We start from the raw sequence: 20,212 nt of genomic DNA, 5'->3' as shown, positions 1-20,212 counted from the left end.
TTTTTCAGTGTAACCCTAAACGCCAAACCTTTATTCAAATCAAATCCTTAACTTTAATTTTTTCTCAATCCTACTCCATGTACGAAAAAAAAGTCTCCATCAACATCAACACAATCCCCACTACAAACATATAATTATACATCATTGACACCTTTAATATATAGGAAAAGAGAAAAAAAAAATGATAAGAGTGAAACAAAGGAAAATAAATGAGTTCTCCATAATTTGAAATTAAGTGGGTTCTTATACAAACCAATCCTTGAAATTTTTTTAAACCTTCATATAGTTTGAAAATACCATTATCAAACCAAAAGTTTGTAATATAATATTTACACTTTTAATTTGTTGCATTTGGTTCAATTATTTTGTGTGTAATTATCATTTTTTAAATTATTAATAGACATATGAAAATTTTAAAATTTTCAAAATAATTTTTATTTTTCAAAAAAACCCCTAAAAATTAATAAACTCTCCTCATTTTTTAAAAATTATAATTTATTTTTAAAATATATGATTATATGTCATTAACACTTTTATTAAAAAAAAAAAAAAAGAAGGAAAAGGTGAAGATAAAAGAGAGGGGAGATAAATGAGTTTTGATATAAGTTGATTATTTTAAGGAATTATTTTTAATTTTTATTAATTTAAAGTTATGTAATAATTTTAAAAAATAAAATAATTGATATAGAATAATAATTCCACTTTTATTTATTTTTATTCGTTTAAGGTTATATAATAAATAAAAAAAATTCTATTATTTTAACATTACTAAAAATATATATATATATATATATATCTTACAATATTATGTATAAAAGGAAGAACTAGAATTTTTTTAACCAATACTAGGCTGCTAGCATATAAATATCTTTTTATGCCAGTGGGACTATTCAAACCCTAACCATCTCCTCTACATCGCTGTCAGCCTGTCACAAATCCTCTCTGTCTCCGGCGTTTCTAAGTCTCGGCGAACGCATCTCCGGCTTCATCAGACATCAGTGCATCGACAGCTTCATCAGTTCTCAAATACTGACTTGTTCGTCTTTGACGGGCGACGACTTCATCAGTTCTTCCGTCTTCAACGCTCTGTTCTGTCTTTGACGCTCTGTTCCATCTTCAACGATCCGTCTCCGGCTTCATGCTTTAGGTTCGTATGTTGCTGCAATTTTGATTTTAGCACAGTTTATTCTACACATATAAAATATTAATCTGTAATTCTTTTCCTATGAATAATTCTTTTGCCATGTATTATGTAAACCTGTAGTTCCTCTCCCATGAGTAATTATTGAGTTCCTAGCTAATTTAGCCATTAATTTAGAACAGTTTTTTATTTTTTTCTTGTCGTTTCAGAATCTTGCTGAGCAGCTCAAGTATAGAGTGACAGACCTCAATTGCGTAGTGGTTATGCTTCAAAGCTTATATCTTTGTGGTCTGATGAGTTGTTTTTTAGATTGTTTGACGCTTTGACTCTTGGCTTGTTTATGAGATTTGGGTTTTCAAATGTTGTGCTTTAGAAGCCTTTATTTATTCTGTTTTTTTTGTGATTTTGAGGATTTGCAAATTACAGTTTACTGAAAATTACAAAACTTATTTATTTATTCTGCATTTGAGGATTCTGAAAATTACAGTCTTTGTGTTGTGCTTTGAGGATTTCGTGACCTTATTTATTCTGCATTTGGGTTTCTGCAGGGCAAATTTTTCCTGTTGAAAATTACAGAACTTGGTTTTTGTCTCAGCTTTACTGATTTGACTTTCTGGAAGTTGGAAAGTGTTAATAGCTTAATAACTTCCAATTTCTTTTCCTGGTAGCTGTGACATAATTTGCATAATGGATATGAATGAATAAACTTAATTCTAAGGAGAAGAGAAATAACATCTATCTTCTTACTGTTAAATTGTAGATGTTGCTTCAATTTTAATGAAATGCAACTGTTGTTTTTATTTTTTCATAAAAATACAGGATACTGTATTTTTTTATAAATATTGATATATATAAAATAAACCTATATTTTTAATATTTACACATTTCCCCATGTTTCTGTTTCTTACATCTTTTGAGAAAATGTGTTTCAACGTTTCCGCATTTCCATTTCTGTGCTACATAGCTTGCCATCAGATTTCGTTTCTCTTGTCAATCTAGTTTACTTGCTGCAATTATATTTTTCAGTTGTTCAAAAATTGATAATTCAATTATCTTATCTAACACAGTGAGCACATGAAAACCATCTCAGAATTTGATGTCAATGTGCAAAAGAATTCCTAAATGAAATGAAAACAGAAATACTATTTTAAGAATTCCTAAACAACCCATAAAATTGTGTAGCATTCAAATTTTCACATGCAGGAATTAGCATTAGTTACCGTTCCCATCCCTTCCCCTTGAACCCGGGCAGTCATGGGAAGTCAGCTCTGCGTGTGTTGCAAAACGGTTGTGGCATTCGCCACAGCTGTGTTTTAAGTTCTTATGGACTTTCTTGCCGTGGTGGATCATTCCACGTCGATCGTAGGTTTTACTCGGATAGGAACAGTGAATTCAGCTGCAAAGAAACCTCAGAGGAATTAAAGAAATTAAAGATTTTAAAGTCATACAATACTCATTGCCGGTGGTTCTTGACTTAACAAGAGACCTCTGGACTAGTCTAAACCAAAAGAAACCTCAGAGGAATTAAAGAAATTAAAGATTTTAAAGTTAACAAAATATTTTGAATGCAAGGTATAGGTTTTCTTTTATATTTTTTGAAAAGTTTAGGTGCACTTCAGGTTTTCATATATAAACCATGCCACAAGGGCATTGTTATGAACTCAGTGGCCCGTAAAACTAGTAGTTATTTTTGTTGTGATCATTCTACTTAATTTCTCTATGGGTTCATACTGACAATATATTTGTCTTATGGAACAAAATAATTAATATTGGCTTTCTAGTTGATTCACTTTGCTCTCCATGCTTAGACTGCGATTTTCAGATCTAATTGTAATTTTGCAGCTTGAAATGGTACCAATCTTCCCTTTGAACATAGATGCAGCCTGTAAAAGACATAGAAGATAGTTTTGTTTTAGGTATCAATGCAAAAGAATCGACCTGCAAAATCAAATAGCAAACATTTATCCATTTTTATCAAGAAAAATAGAATAAGTTTTATTTCCAAGAAAATGAATGATAATGAGTTAAAATTCTTTAAAGCAATAGGGGATTAATGCTCGGAGGTTACTTCTATAAATCAACCACCAAAGAGGACATAAAAGATTACTGGATACAAAAAGGAAAATATAGCAGAAAGAGACTGAAGCTGGAAACAATTTCTTGTGATAAGTGTATGTCTGATCAACCCATTCAACTGACCAAATGTGATATATCTCATTATCTCATGCCACTGCAAATGCAGCTTTGGTAAGATTAACCGCACATACCCGAAGGACAGTTCCGTCCCCACCAACAGTAATGACAACGAAACAAAGCAATTTGTTATCATAAATTGCAGAAGGTGGGCATTTTTTTTCTCTTCTGAACGCCAAATTCTTCTAATATTTCGGTTATTATACAAATTTCATTTAGTTATTTCTCAAATGACTGATTCAAAATTTGAGTTGGAATGATGAAAGAAAGTCAAATTCATATTTTATTATTCATGATTCAAAATTTGAGTTGGATTGAGAGCAAGAGGCTCATATATGGAAGCAATCAAATGTAGGAAATGAAAACAGAAACACCATTTCAAGCAAAATTCAGATCAAAAGCTTCGGTAACAACACAAAAAGTTGTGAGCATTAGTTACCCATTAAGCAAGTTCCCCACCGTTCTTGCCAGCCTCCCTTCTCTTTTTTGCGGGTAGCCGGGCAGTCATGGGTCCACATTTGTGGCAAAACTGTTGTAACATCCGCCACAACAGTAGTTTTAGCAGCTGTAGTTTTAGCTCTTATGGACTGTTTAACAGTGCTCGATCAATCAAAGAAATAAAAATCTCAACACAATAAAATCATTAAGAAATTAAGAGCTAGAGATCTTAATAACTAAGACATCCCACATCAAGAATAAAAAACCAAAGCTCAAAAAAGCTGAAATTATAACTTACGAAGTAATTTTTTCTTGCCAACTCCTCCCATACCAATAAATGAAGGGAGCATATGATTACATGCTTATACCCGTTGGTCTCCAGCTTTTTCTTCTTTTCCTTCATCTCCACTTGCAAAGGAGGAAGAAGGAGGCGGCTGCTTGAGTGAAGTAGTGTGATTTTGTCAATAAAATAAGATTTGTAGAAATGACTCTTTGAAAAATTGTCACTACAAAAACTACTTATTAATACTATTATCCAAAGGAGCAAATTTTTAAATAGAGAAAGTCATCCATGTGAAATGAAAGGTGTGTTTGTAATGAAGGTCATGCCATTTGGAATGAAATGTGTATGAAATGAAAGTCATGCCATTTAGAATGAAGGATGTGTTTTGAATGAAGGTCATGTCATTCAACATTTTTTAGATGCCTCATGATTTTCTAACATGCAAAATTACAAATTAAAAGATAGTCATCCATTTGGAATGAAAGGTGTGTTTGTAATGAAGGTCATGCCATTTGGAATGAAATGTGTATGGAATGAAAGTCATGTCATTTAGAATGAAAGATGTATTTTGAATGAAGGTCATGTCATTCAACATTTTTTGAATGCCTCATGATTTTCTAATATACAAAATTACAAATTGCTATAGCATACGGAAACTTAAGGTTGTTGGAGATTAAAAGTCTCACATCTAATAAATAGAGAATAATAGAGTGATATATAAGTGTTGCGGATTGAATCTTTATGTAAGTCAATTGTCATATTTGATACCATATCGGAAATATATATCATGTCAAATAAATAGAGCGTAATAAAATGATATATAAGTGTTGTGAATTCGACTTTAACGTAAGCCAATTGTCGAATCTGATACCATGTCGGAAATATGCATCATATCAAAAATATATATTGGGTTTACAAGTATGAAGATTAAAACTCATATTATACAAAATCAATTCACTTGTTTTAAAGTCCAATCCATACACTTTTATACCACTCATATTATATTTATTAGATATGAGAGTTTATTCTCCAACAGCTCTACTCAAGTGCAACCATTTAAACTGAGTTAAACGGCGAGTTTAACAGTCTAGGGGGTGTTAGCAATTAAAAGTCTCACATCTAATAAATAAAACATAAGAGAGTAGTATATAAGTATTATTGATTAAACCTTACACAAGCCAATTGATTTTGTATAATATAAGTTTCGATCTTCATATTTATAAACTTAATATATTTTCAACAAAGGTATTGAACAATTGTATTTCTAACAAAAGTATTGGACAATATAAAATGCCTTAAGTTGAACATCAAATTTTAATTTTAGGGATCGAATCGAACTTGAAATACCCTTAACTTTGACTTGTCAATTTCAAGACGTTTTATTTTTAATTTGAATTGAATTTAAATCAATAGGGGTTTTGATTCAAATCAATTTGTATCAACCATTCTACCCTTACAATTGAAGAAGCATCACAGTCATAAATAATTATTAGAAACTTTGCAGGTGAAATATTACACATTCGTAAATATATATGCACCATAACAAACTTGGAAGTCCCTGTGTTCCACCCACAAGTCAAATATTATCTCATACCCATTACATAAGGAAAATGTATATCTAACACACATTTTCATCAGCAGAATCACAGAAAAGTAGCTAGTTTTTCCTCAATTTCGAAGGCAATCCCAGATCCTAATATGGTGATTTATTTATAAAATTAAAGAAACTTCCTTAATTTGTGCCAGACATTTACTGCAAGTTTTTAAAAGCGAGGACACATAAAACACTTTGATTTTGTCAAAGGCAATCCAACCCGCAGTGGTTAAATTACTCCGCATAACTCCTTTACGTTTTCAATTATCACAGCAAAAGCTAATAGTAAAGACAAACCTGTTTGACCGCAAGAATAATACTATATATATTTATTTTGACTATATTTATATTATTACGTGATTGAATATTATTTTATATTTAATTCAAAATTACTTATTTATATACTCAAAATAAATACATATAGTTTTATTATTATATGTAAATTAGTATCTATGAAGTTCTGATAAGTAGATTCCTCCTCTTTCAATCTTTGATATTTGGATTCAGAAAATGATTCAAGTTCTTTCACCACCTTCTTTGAATCTAAACATTCTATGGGTAACAAGATTATACGCTCAATTCTTTTTTGCTTCTTTGAAAATTACATGTTGAATGAATTTGAAATTAAATTTGTGATTGCTTTGCTGATCAACAAATTGGCTTATATTTTTCAGGTCATCGACACCAGAGATGCTTTAGCAAATTGTTACAGTTCCAGAGCAATCGTCTCCTCTACTACCTCAGCAATCCAGAGCTTCTGCGGCTGAGCTGAGTTTCTCCAGAAAATACCACAGCCACAAGAATTCAGCGAGTAGTAAAAGAAGAGCAATGCAATGGTGAATCACAAACAAATGATAAACTGAGATTCTGTATTGCTAAATTCTCCACCAAATGTCAATTAAATTGTTTACATATACTCAACTGTTTATTCTCAAATGACACCAGCAACATTAACAAAATCTAACCCGACAGAACAACTAAAACCCAAAACTTAACCAAGACTCTACCAGCTGCAGAGAAGCTGGTCCTCTCCCTATTCCATTCTTACTAAATTCATCGCTCCCTTTTTCCTTCCCTCCCCCAGCTATGTCACGTTTGTTTCCCTCTTCCTTGCATGCCCCCTCCTCTGCTGCCACGTCAGACTTGGGGTATATTGGTGGTCCCTTCATTCTGTTGGGCAGTTGATGCACTTTCTTTGAGCTGATGTGGAACTAGTGTAGATGCTCCTGTGCTCTCTTCCACTTGGTGCATCCTTCCAGAACTGATACCATTTGTTGCATTTCTCTTGACTAAGTGTATTCCAACCAAGTGTCCCTCCTGAGCTGCTGCCACTTGTCTCCCCTGCTCCTTTCCTTGTTTTCTTCCTTACACAAACCCGGGCCCTAACACAAAATCAATATATGCTTGTTTGTTTGAGTGGCTGGTTGAACAAATCAACAGGTCACTTGCCGTTTGGCAAAAGACGAACTGACAGATCCATCAGCATTCTTGATATCTATGGCTTTGAATCGTTTGATGTATGCTACAAATTTTATTGTACTCTAGCACTGTTAAATTTCTGTTTATATCAATTTATGCCAAATTTGTCTTTTCCTGCAGAGAAATAGTTTTGAGCAGTTCTGTATAAATTTTGCGAATGAGAGATCACAACAACACTTTAATCGTCATTTATTCAAGTTAGAGCAGGAGGTAACTTCTATCTTGTTGCAGTACTATTAAAAATAATTGGCCCAAAGGATGCTGGCAATTATGAACTGTGATTAAAATTTGATTAGTCGCCATATATTTTGCTACCGTGGATAGGGTGTTCTGAACTGGATCGTTAATATCAGAAACCAAACCGTCAATCCCTAGCCTAGAACCTACTGGCTTGCTGATTTTATATTTATACTTAAACAACAGACATTCATGTCTTTGGTTTGAAATATATTTTTGATGTTGTATATTGTGTACGGAGCGTTCTTATTCTTTCGTATTCAGGAGCACTAAGAATTTTCCTTTAATGACAGTCTCTTTGTTTCTTCTCAAATAGAAGAAATAACCTATGGTTCTATAAGATCAGTCTTTCATAAGTAATTCTTTTACTGGCTGTATGAAGCTGTTTTGGTTATCAGTATATCTCATTTCTAGTTGTAATATGATGCAAGATTGGAATTCTTAATTGTTTTCAGCTAATATTAGTACCTTTAACTTGACCTTTTGCCCTTGGGTGTCTGTAATGTTGTTGATGGGCATTACTGTTCTCAACATTTACATATTGGAAACGGCTTACACACAGTTTATGCAACCGGTCTTTACATTTGTTTTGAACAAATAGATACTGTAATCTAGATATTTCTTTGAAAATATAAAAATAGAAAGAAGAAAGAAGGCCTTGGCTTAGATATCATTTGCAGATTAATCAATTTGGCTGTTGTAACAAAACACTTGCTTGATTCTTTATTTTTCCACAAATATATCCAAGATGGTATTGACTGGGCGAAGGTTGATTTTGAAGACAACCAGGACTGTCTGTCTTAATCTTTTTGAAAAGGTATAAAGCTCATTGATGCTTCAACTTAGTAGATTTATTTTTGATGTGTAACATCCAAATTTAGGTACTATTAATTTATTATTACTCAAAATCCCTTTACAAACTATATTTCTATGTTAGATTCTGGACTTTGAGGACCATCATGCCTTCTACATTTTACAAAAGAACTATCATGAGTGAACATGACTGTTGTTCATGCTTTGCATGGTTGCTTTTTTTTATGTGAAACGAAAAGCTTTTATCAACATGCAAGTGCTAGGTTTCTTGATTATCTTATTTTATTTTATATTTATATATTGCACTTTACTATTGGTAACAAAATATGTGAAATTGACATGTGGATTAGGTGATTTTAAGAGAAAGCTGATGTTTGCAGTTTGCATTTTGAATTGATTCGACGTCCTTCAAATATTATTCCTAAATTTATGCAGAAACCATTAGGGTTGTTGTCTCTGTTAGATGAGGATTCTATGCTCCCAAATGGCACAGATTTGACATTTGCCAACAAGCTTAAGCAGCATTTATATTATAATTCTTGTTTCAGAGGGGAACGAGAAAAAACCTTCACAGTCCGACATTATGCAGGGGAGGTATTTACCTTTTTCTAGCCTGGCACTTTCCTTTTTCCTTGTCACATTTAGTTTCTGGAAAGATTGACGGCACAAGGTTTGATGGAGGTTATCAAGTGCATCTTTCTCTTGTTTAAACTGATCCAGTGATCAAATAACATCCGGCCTTTTAATTTACTGAACCATCCCATACTAATTGTGTGTAGATTCTACTTGTTTGATGTATGTACTGGTCTGAGAAAAATACTGTTGCTTGTGATTATTGCTTTTTTTTTTTTTCCACTCAGTTTTCCTACAATACAACTGTATTTCTGGAGGAAAACAGGGACTTATTGCACATGGATTCCGTTCAACTTTTGTCCTCAAGTTCATGCCACCTTCCTCAGATATTTGCTTCTGTGGTTGGTCCTTCATATAAAGCGGGGGGAGCAGATTCCCAAAAGCTGAGTGTAGCTACAAAATTTAAGGTACATTGCTTTCAACAGTTTAGTGTTCCAAACTAGAGGTCAGATTCAGCTTGTTTCACCTTCATTACAATACAATTAGCAGGCATAGACAAACAATTGTTTAGGCATACTGATTTTTCAGATCTGGGAATTAAATCCTCATGGTCAGTTATTTTGTGTGTATAATACCAGTTTTGAGATGATGTCATGTGTCAATCATATTATCCTAGAGAATTGATTCACCATTAATTTCAATGCATCTGTGATCTATCATTAAGAGAATCAATAAAACAGTAAAGTTACAAGTGAATTTCTTTTGCCAAATTCATGTATGTTGTGTAACTAATTAAGTAACCACTTGTCTCAAAAGCTGAAGTGAGTAAATGAGGCCTAACAAGTATTATAGCAAATGCAACCATACCACAAACATACTTTATTATAATTTAATTATTACAATGGGGTGATTTGAAGACAAAACAGGTAAGTTTTGATACCATATTAGCAAACACTTGTCACAAAAGTATAAGGTATTTAAACTCTTAACAACTTATTTTGATGTCTCTGAGAATGGGGAAGCATGAATGAAGCTTGATAAACCTATCTTTTTTAAAAAAATTGTTACTTTAAAAGAGAATTGCTATTGCGTTTAGGGTCAACTATTCCAATTGATGCAATGACTTGAAACTACAACACCACATTTTATACGTTGTATAAGGCCCAACAATTTCCAATCTCCTGGATCATATGAGCAAGGACTTGTATTGCAGCAGCTGAGATGTTGTGGGGGTCCTCAAGGTAAGTTCGAATATCACAATCTAGCTTTCCCACCAGAATGTCTCGTCAGAAGCTTGCCAGTAGGTACAGTAAAACAAATAGTTTTATATTTTTAAATTTTCCCTTCAGTGGAAGTGTCCTGAGTTTTTATAAATTTCATCTCTTGCAAAATATGTTGTTCTTTTGTTGGTCGGGGGTGTTTGTCATTCAAATTTCACTTTAGGTATGGCTCTCTTCTGCTCGAGAGTGTTGCATCTCAGGATCCACTTAGCGCTTCAGTTGCAATTCTTCATCAATTTAATGTTTTGCCAGAGATGTATCAAGTTGGGTACACAAAGTTCTTCTTTCGAACAGGACAGGTAAATGAATCTACAAGTTATTTTCCTTTTATTATTTTTCTTCTTATTGTTTTTGTCCTTGTGAATGTGAGTTGGGAACTGGTCTTGCACTTAAGCTCTGCTATCTCAGTACAGTACAGACTATGTGGAGTATGGCCCACGATTATTTTCTAGGAATTGAAACCCTTCTGTTGTTGACAGCTAAAAGAGGTAATCATCGGTTAAAATTCTGTACAGAACTTGGAATCATGCAATCAAATTTTCATCGTTGAAATAGATTGAGATGTCCCAGTGTTGATAGAAATGAGTACTATTTTGAACAAATTCTATGCTTATAAATAGACATCCTTTACTATTCAAGTTACTTAATGGATCTTTTAGGAATAAACAAAAGTTGATGTTCATAGTGTTGTCTTTGTCTTCACTTTGTTGGTCTTAGCCGGCAGTATAATCTAATTTTGTGTCTTTGGTGGTGCTTTCCTTTATGACTCAAATAATTGTAACACAGATTACGCTTCATGGCATTTTCCGTGTTTAAAGCCGCTTCAGAGGGCACCGAACTCGTCTCTACCTCAAGGAGCTTAGTAGAAGAGGAATTGTCACTCTTCAATCATGTATTGCTTTATTGTCTTCTATTTCATTAAGCCACTATTGTGATTGTAAGAAATCGAAATCCGCCTTAAACAGCAGGAGTTGATGAGGCCTTGGTAACTCTTGCAGTTGTTCGGGGAGAGAAAATCAGCAAGGAATATGCTGCCATGCTCCAGAGACATAGAGCTACTGTTGTCATACAAAGACGGATTAAAAGCAGGGTTGCTACAAAAAAATTCATGAACGTAAAAGATTATTCAATTGTAATTCAGTCAGGTAATTTTCTTGTTGGCTGTGCCACATCCTATAAACAGAGAATTTTCTTATCGTTTATTTGCTTTCCTATAAAGATTGAGCAAGTGCTGTTTTCTTATCGTTCAAATAATGAAAACTTTAGCTTGAATTGTTCATTTTTTGTAACCCAATATCACCTATTAAAGTTTTAGTTTTGAATCAAATTTTTTCGTTACTTTAGTTTTATTTGACAATTTAAATACATATTACCAAAACAAAATTATCTAAAATTAAAAAAATATTTTTAAAAAATAATACTATATACAAACAATTTTAAAAATATAATTGAATATATAGATAAAAATTATCATTCGATTAATTATTATTTAATATTGAATATTTAATTTAAATTTTTTTAATACATACATCTTTTATATACATATTTATATATACTTATAGTTTACAGCCATTTTTTACACATAAAAACGCCAGGCTAACTCGTCAAATCTAACAAATTAGATAAAGCTATACGCACAGATTAACAAAACTTCCACTTGTGGCAGTCAAAAGAAACAATCAACAATCAGTGAAAAAATTACAGAGAAGAATTTCTCAGCTCTTCTTTCTTTCTGTGATGTCTCTCACACTCACACACCCCTCCCTTGCAATCAACAACTTCTCACACAGGAATAGGATAAATGAAATACATGGTAGAAGCATCAAACTGAGACTATCAACTTCTTTATTCTAATCTACTTCAGACTACAAAAATTAGCATTTTCTGAAAAAATACCGATAAGTGATTTCGAAGATCTTGCCTTCCTACTATCACCAAACCAACCTTCCTTTACTCGAGATCCATTCCACTTCTCTGCGGTAACTGCATGCATGCTATGTCTTCGTGAGGGAGAGTGTACACTGATGCATGACAAAAACGGTTTGATGTCTGTCGATTTTCATCTGTTGTTGTTAGTGCCAAAAGGTGTGTTGCTTCCTTACTTTTACGGCAGACCAGGTAAGCTACTCCCACTAAATACATTGCAATTGCTGCAAAACCAAATATTCCCAAAAGGATGGCTTCCACGAGTTTTGGAGGGCCATGAAAAGGAAGTTGATGAAGCTGGATACAAGATAGTATATGTTTATCGCTGTTATCAGCAAACTAATGATCCAAGTGATAGATGAAATCTGTCAGGAGAGACATAAAGGAAAGATATCAGCCCTTTAATGATGATGTTCTAGACCTAGATTATAGCTGCTGCCCTACATGGAATAAAGGTAAAATCCACTATGTTTTAGCAGGAAGATTACAACAGCATTGGATTCAATTTTGGGAAAAACGACAAGTGCCCACCCATTTTTTAGGGTATTTTCAAATCTATACTCACGACAAATCAAAAATATTAAAAAAATTTTTTCTCATCCATGACCAAATTGCTATCCAATTTTTTAGTTAAAGACAGGGGCAAAATCATTATTTTACTATTTAAAACCTTAAAACTTTAAAATTTCACTATTTCCCCCTTCTAGGTTTTAAAAACTAACAACTAACCCATCCTTAAAGTTTGAAAAGTTTAGATTTCACCTCTAGGGTTTGCTTCCTTCTTCGGCCACCGCCGATGGCCGACGCATTCGACCGATCTCTCATCTCTGACTATAACCCTTCATCTCCTAGATCTAGACAACAAAGCGTTGTCCAGATCTAGAAGAATAGACGAAGGACAATGCTTCGTCATCGCGTCTGGACGACCCGACGAGCGACGAAGCGTCGTCCTTCGTCGTCTGGGTGGAGCGACAAAGAGATCTTCGTCTTTTCATCGCATCATGCGACGAGGAGATGAAGATCTTTTCATCACACTACCGTCGTCACACCAAGAGAAGGAGGAGGTTGGTGACGACGCCGGAAGATGAAGTTGAAGAATAGGGGTGAAACTGCTATTTTTGAAAGTTATGTGGCTGCGTTTTGAAAAATATGGAAACCTTAGGTTTGGGGGTGAAAATGTTAGTTTTCAAAGTTTAAAAAACTTTAGGTAAATATGAAATGTTAGTTTCTAAAACCTAAGAGGGTGAAAAGTAATAAATTTTATAACTTTTTAATATAAATAGTAAAATAACGATTTTATCCCTGTTTCTAACTGAAAAATTGGATGATAATTTGGTCATGAGTGAAAAAAAAAGTTTTTAGTCTATCGTAGGTATAGATTTGAGAATAGGATAAAAAAATGGGTGGGAAATAATCCTTTTCCCTTGAATTTTTAACCCCCGAACAATATAACAAGCATAAAATTTCACCGCAATTGAGTTGACGTGTGGCCCCATCTTGACCTTGCCGCTAGTAAACTTGAGGTGTGGAACAAGATAAATACAAAATTCAATGGAACAAAGTGAATAGCCATTGACCGTCAAGTGCCACGACAAGTCACTTCGATAAGATCTTCCAAATATCATTTTACCTTGAGCAATCACTCTTTCCGTGACGAAAAGCCATTTCACCATTGGAACTAAATTAGTAATACGATGTAATCTTAAAACAGGACGGATCCGTTATCTTGTACCAATTGCAAATCAGTTGTAGGAAATAGTAATAGTAGACCAGTTGAAAAAAAATAAATAAATAGAGGCATTAAGATTCTGCAAAAATGATGAGATTTTAAAAGAACATTTGGAATATGAACTTCTATTTTACTAGATGACTTGTTCAAGATAAAAGATTAAACCATAAAACATCGGACAGACAGTTTTAGGAGACATCCAAGAACCCTAAAACTAGAACGGCTCAACTATAGCAGAATCAGCATTAAAAAATTCTAAGCATCCCCAATGTTTAAAATAGATGTTGCATTTCAATACAGTAGACTTCCTGTAAACCCCTTCACCTCAACATAAGGTGTTTTCATATTAAATAATCTTGGCTTTTAATGCAAGTTATGTCATTTACCCATGTAATTGTAATAAGTTTTCCAACCCCAGCAGAGTCACCAATTAATACCACTACTAAACTAGGGACTATCGCCAAGCAACGAGTTAGGAACTTTTAAACCATGGCCTCATGCGCAGGTCAAGAAAGTCCTTCAAAACAGAAAAACAAAAATATTGACCTGAAAAAAAAAAAAAGAAAAAAAATGTGCCAGAGGAAGCCAATATAAAGAAACAAAAATGCATTTGAATGAATTCAACTATCATCTACATAAATTCAGTCAGGTAACTTCTAGAAAACATAAACATGTGTTATGCATTGGCATTTATCACTAGAGTAAACTGACCAAGAAACATCTTCTCCAATAGACATATAAAGCACCGACCAAAGGGAAGGATGATCAGCTGTGCAATTTGATTAGTAATTGTTATCTATTTCAGACAAAAGAGACGCACACTTACACCAGTAAGTTCATATCCTTAAACCTCAGGAATAGGCTCAGACAAAGCGACAAGATTATATTTTTACTTGAATATTCATATTCATAGACCGGAGAAATATAACCATACAATGACAAAATTTATAAAATACCTGCATGACATATTGCCCTGAATAAGTTCCTGTTATTGGAGAACTTATATGTATGTATGTATGTATGTATATCTCATTAAAACTAACTACTTATACTTCCAGAAGAAAATGCAAATTATGAAAAAAGTACTATCTGGTAGAAACTAATGCGAGACCAAAACAAAGATTTGAAATATAAAAAATAATGTTGCCAGATTACATACTCTTAAGTAAAAAGGAGGCCTTATTTAAATCCATGCCTTTGCAACTATCTTGATCTTCAGGATTCGGGTTTGAAGAACTACAAACTGCACCACTTACGGATCTAACAGCTAAACTAATGACAAATGCTACTGCCAGAGCACAGCCACTTTCGATCATATAAAATCTGCAGGCCTCCTGTGAAGAACAATGGCACCAGAATACATTATGTTAAGAAACCACTAAAACCAAAGACTTTAGTTCATTGGAAAAGTCCAATAATGGTATCTGAGTTTTAAAAGGCCTTCTCAGGTATAGCGTGATTCTATATACAAAAGTACGTTCACATACAAATTCTAATGTAAATGATCAAGAACACTGTTCTAATTTATACATTTATACAATTTAGAGGTTTACACAAATCACAAACAATTTCCTCACACACTTGGGTGCAAAAAATATGATATAACTACTTAATCTAAAAGCTTAAATTATTAAGGGCATAACAATTGTATATATACTCAACATAAGGCACGTGGAGTTAATTCTCTATAATTTTGTTTGAGCCTGAAGGCACCTCACCTATTACATGAATCAAGATACAAATGAAAATGAAAATGCTAAAACAAATGCAGATATGATACAGACACGTGAGATTATTTTTGCACTAATATAATCTCAAGAAATCACAAAACCTAGAAGTTTAAGCTGATAGATAAAAGGGTAATAGTGGTATCTAGCCCCAATATTGATTATGTATAGACCAGATCTCCAGCAGTACACCCCCAAAAATAGCAAAACTAGTCTACAAAATTGAAACTTCACCTTGATGCCTCGAACAGATCTTGGGATTTTTCTAAAAAGCACCAATGCTGAGTGTAGAAAGATATTGTGCCTACAAAGAAAAATGAACATCAACAAACAAGATGAGAACTTTCAAATAAAATTAACCATAGCACCAAGAAGAGATATTGCAAGACCAGTTGCACCATTTCCTTTGAGTTGGGGAACAAAAAGCCCATACAAAACTTCTTTCACATCAGGCTTTGCATAGCCAAGCTCAGTCAAAAAGCATAGAGCCATTGTCAATACAAGAAAAGCAATAAAAAATTCGAGATTCCTAACCTGCAAAACAGACAATATGAAAACTTAAGTATATTTTTTTTGCAACAGAAATTAATCTCACCGGAATAATAAAGCAATTTCACGGTACTAGCTGATTCTCAGTCAATGAATAGCGTATAGATGTATAGCTATAGCACATACAAAATGTATCAACATACCCATATTTTTGTAAAGCTAAAAGAATCAATATACTCAATCCAGTTAAACATTGATGTCACGCCATATTTTTGAAATTACATGCAAACATTGATTTATTGTACTTATATAAACAAAACGTTCTGTTTCACTTCACAAACACATTTGATTCCTACAAAGAAGAGTTTTAGTTGAGCAGAATCATATGGATCTGGTAATACGTTCAACAGACATTTGCACAGAACCTTAAACACTAACTCGTGTCTATTTACAACAGACAGAAAAACAAGAATTGGCAACAATGGGCTCTGGAAAACATTTTCAAACCCTGCCAGGACCGGAAAAAGAAAGAGAAACACATATTCCTTACATAAAAACTCTTGCCAGGGCGAATTCACTGCAGCAAGTAAAAAGCACGACATGGATGACATACACCAAACAATGTGGTGTATCATGTGAAATACACACTTGAACACGGGGACCCAGTTAGGAAAGCGGATGAATCTTTCTGGATACCGTGTTTAATATGTTTTTAATTTAATTTATCGGTACGAAAATTTTAGAATTGAATATAAGAAACATGAAAAGGATGATACGTGGAAACGTGCAAGGAAGGGCCAGTCAGGTTGACAGACTTCATTTGAAAAGCTGAATTTGGATTAGAACTTGGAATTTTCCTGGCTTGACTGTTGGAAGGACCTGATGTCCTTGGAGAACCAGAAATAGTCTTTTTTGCAGTCCTGGACCCAGCTGACAGAGAATCAGGACTAGGAATGGTCTCTAGAAGAGGCCTGGTTTTTCTCCATCTTGAAACAGGATCAGCCATTTGCTTGTTGGGAACCTCAGAAGAAAGTGACCTAAATTCAGAAATAGAAATTTTCTTCATTGGAGCATCAGAATGAACTGACCAGGTATCAAACTGAGAAACTTTTTTACCCGGAATCTCTGTATGAACTGATCTCATATCAAAACAGACTGACTTCACATCAGAACACATTGACCTTGTTTCATTTGCCAGCATGATAGCACCTGCAGAAGCAAACTCATCCTTGCACATTAAGGTTGCATCACTCCTAATTCCAAATGCCAATCTTTATTATTCAAAATAGCCTTCTCTTTCTCTGAAATTCTCTAGGAAAACAATTGCAATGGTATTTGTGTGACAGATGTCTCATCATAATTCCGCTTTGATACAAACTTCCTAATGAATCCTGCCTCAGTCACTCTTGTTACAGCACCCACCGACAATACCTTGAAGCTTTGGGATCTCCAAAAAAACAGTCATTGTTGGCCATCCACCAATGCTTTCAGCTTTACCTTTAGCGGGCATACTAACGAGAAGGAAGAATTATATTTTTTTGTTTAACCATATCTTAAGCATGTCTAATTTTTGTTTTTGTATTGTTTTGGTTTGATTATGCATTTCCTTCAGAACTTGCTGGGGTTGTCAACTGCTGATGGTTATGCAGCTTGTGGTTCAGAAACAAATGAGGTAGAACATAAAATGGTCTATTGTAGTTTGATTTGCTGCAGCATTAAGTGTATTTATAATTTTATGCAATTTTAAGTTTCTTTCATCCTTGGTGCCTTATCAACATTTCTGCTGAACAACCCAACTTCTCTTAACTGTTTGATGCCATGTTTGTCCTGCCTCAGGTATATGTTTACTATAGATCTCTACCTCTGCCAGTTGCATCCTACAAGTTTGGTTCCATTGATCCTATTTCTGGAAAAGAATAGGCGGCTTGTTTTCAAGTGTCTGCTGGAGAGCAAAATAAGGCATGGTTGTTGCTGCCAATTCAAGTGGGTGCATAAAAGTGTTCCAGATGGTTTAAGTGATGTTAAGCCTGTGAAGTCGAACTAAGAATTATTTGTTTTTGTTCTCTTGGGTTGCTATTATTTGAGCTGAAACTGGGTAAAGCAACAAAGAAACTTGAAAAGCCAAGAAATTCCTCTCTTGGTTTCCGGCTGCTTACGTCTGATAGAAAGCTAGTCTGCTGAGAGCTCAGTATGAAGCCTTTGGCCATTTCAGCCTCTAAATATTGTGACTAAAGAATAGCCAGAAGAGTCACTTAGAATGAATTCGGATCCCTAAATTACAGTAAAATTAGTGAGCTGGGCATGGACTATTTGCAGGCTTTGAAATCAGGAGTCAATGATAGAAAGAGGCTTCACCCAACACATTGAAATATGGAAAGAAACAATCAAGATTAATATAAAACGTAAGCAACTGGATGAATATTAAGGGATTTCTGGAACTGGCAGCGTCAAATATGTTGATGACGGGAATTCAAAGATTGTGGTCTGGGTATATGAATTATTCTTTCAGTACTTTTATGCAGTCAACAGAGATACAGAGATGCATTAGCATTAGCATATGAGTGTTACTCTTTTTTCATCGAATGCTTTTAAGCCCAAGAAATTCAGTATTTGTTAAATTGTTATACTAAAAATTTAACAAACCAAACAGTTACCCTGAACTAATTATGAACAGCAATCTCCCTGCCTTTCTTGGCATCATTCTTTTCTTTCTTGGCTGTGCACTTGTGGGATATGAGATCTGCACTAGTTTGGAAGCGGTTGAAGCAGCCCCCACAGCAGTACTTCAAGTTTCTATGCACACTGTTGCTATGGTCGACAATGCCGCGTCGGTCAAAACTCCGGGCAGTAGATTTAGTGCAATTCACACAAACGAACAAACCTGAAAAGAAGCAGTGGTAAATTTCCCAAGAAATTAAAGAAACTGAGAAATAATTTTAAAAGTTAGAATATAAGTGAAAAAAGAGAAAATTAGAAGAGGAAAGTCGGAAACTCACGGGAAGGAGAAGAGCCCGCCATAGCTACCGACTCGTTTGAATTCTGACGGTAAACCTTAGAAGTAACGGTTATAACTGTAAAATGATTATAACAAAGGTTCTATATTTTTTCCACATCACCAACCATCAACCCAAACTTAAAAGGGTATTACATATGAGCAATACTATGTGTACCTATTTTTGGTACATAATTCATATACACAATGATATGTTATCATATAATTAGGTGATTTTAAAACATGTGTCATCATATAATAAAAAAATATTCAATCACATGATAACACCTCATTTGTGTATACAAATTGTATATCAAAAATAGGTACACATAGTTTTATTGATTATATATATATATATATAGGGTCGGTTACTCTTTACTATTTATTGGTAACAAAATATGTGAAATTGACATATGGATTAGGGGATTTTAAGAGGGCCGAAGGACTTGTTCCCACCAATGGTAAAGTGTAATTTCAAACTCATATTTTTCAACTTTTAAAATCTAAAGTTCCGTCTATGAGTAAAATTTTATTAAAAAATTTAATTAAAATTAAGAGTAAGATTGTTATTTAACAAAAAAATTTAAAAACTAAAGTTTTGTTATATTTTCTCTCCTCAATTTGTAAATCTAACAATTCTTCTCTTAAAGTTTGAAAAGTGACAATTTCCCCCTAAAAAATTTTTAAAAAATAAAGTTTTATTACATTTTCTCTCCTCAATTTGAAAATCTAATAATTTCTCTCACATCCCAAAATTTGAAAAGTGGTAATTTTCTCCTAGGGCTTTGAAACGTCGTTGGCGTTCTCTCTCCTTCTCGACTCTATTATCCCTCTCGGTTTAAAGCCTTAAACTCTCACCGGAGATTGTCAAAGAATGAAAATGATAACTTCGTCGTCTTCTTCATAGGAGATAAAGACGTTGGTAATCTTCGACGAGAGTTTAGGGCTTTAGACCAGGAGGAAAAGAAGAGTCGAGAGAAAAAAAGGAAATGCACCCTAGGGGGAAATTGCCATTTTTCAAACTTTGAGTTTAGGGGAAAATTATTAGATTTTCAAAATAAAGAGAGAGAATATAATAAAACTTTAGTTTTTAAAATTTTTTTGTTAAATGATAGTTTTACCTTTTTATCTGAGTTCTTTAACAGAATTTTGTTTATTAGTGGGACTTTGGATTTTTAAAAGTTCGATGGTGCGAGGTTGGGATTACACTTTGGGTGGGAACAAGTCTTTTGGCTTTTTAAGAGAAAGCTGATGTTTTTTGTTTGCATTTTGAATTGATTTCACGTCCTTTAAATGCCATTCTTAAATTAATGCAGAA

At 33.7% G+C, this 20,212-nt stretch overlaps 2 long non-coding RNA genes and 2 pseudogenes across 2 annotated transcripts; 2 read left to right on the top strand and 2 right to left on the bottom strand.

Moving 5' to 3' along the window:
* Positions 1–817: 817 nt before the first annotated feature.
* On the top strand, positions 818–1,605 carry LOC123210704. The gene is made up of 2 exons (XR_006501285.1): positions 818–1,147; positions 1,351–1,605. It is a non-coding gene; the product is annotated as an uncharacterized LOC123210704 (long non-coding RNA).
* A 659-nt stretch (positions 1,606–2,264) lies between these two features.
* On the bottom strand, positions 2,265–4,260 carry LOC123210705. Its single transcript, XR_006501286.1, has 2 exons — positions 3,774–4,260; positions 2,265–3,024 (listed from the first exon to the last, which is right to left on the bottom strand). It is a non-coding gene; the product is annotated as an uncharacterized LOC123210705 (long non-coding RNA).
* A 1,899-nt stretch (positions 4,261–6,159) lies between these two features.
* Positions 6,160–11,255, top strand: LOC123210697 (annotated as a pseudogene).
* A 428-nt stretch (positions 11,256–11,683) lies between these two features.
* LOC123210696 lies at positions 11,684–17,412 on the bottom strand (annotated as a pseudogene).
* Positions 17,413–20,212: the final 2,800 nt, after the last annotated feature.

This window comes from Mangifera indica, chromosome 3, assembly GCF_011075055.1.
Source record: "Mangifera indica cultivar Alphonso chromosome 3, CATAS_Mindica_2.1, whole genome shotgun sequence".
Classification (NCBI taxonomy): Eukaryota; Viridiplantae; Streptophyta; class Magnoliopsida; order Sapindales; family Anacardiaceae; genus Mangifera; species Mangifera indica.
Note: the sequence above shows the minus strand (reverse complement) of the source record. Positions and strands in the feature narration are given on the sequence as shown.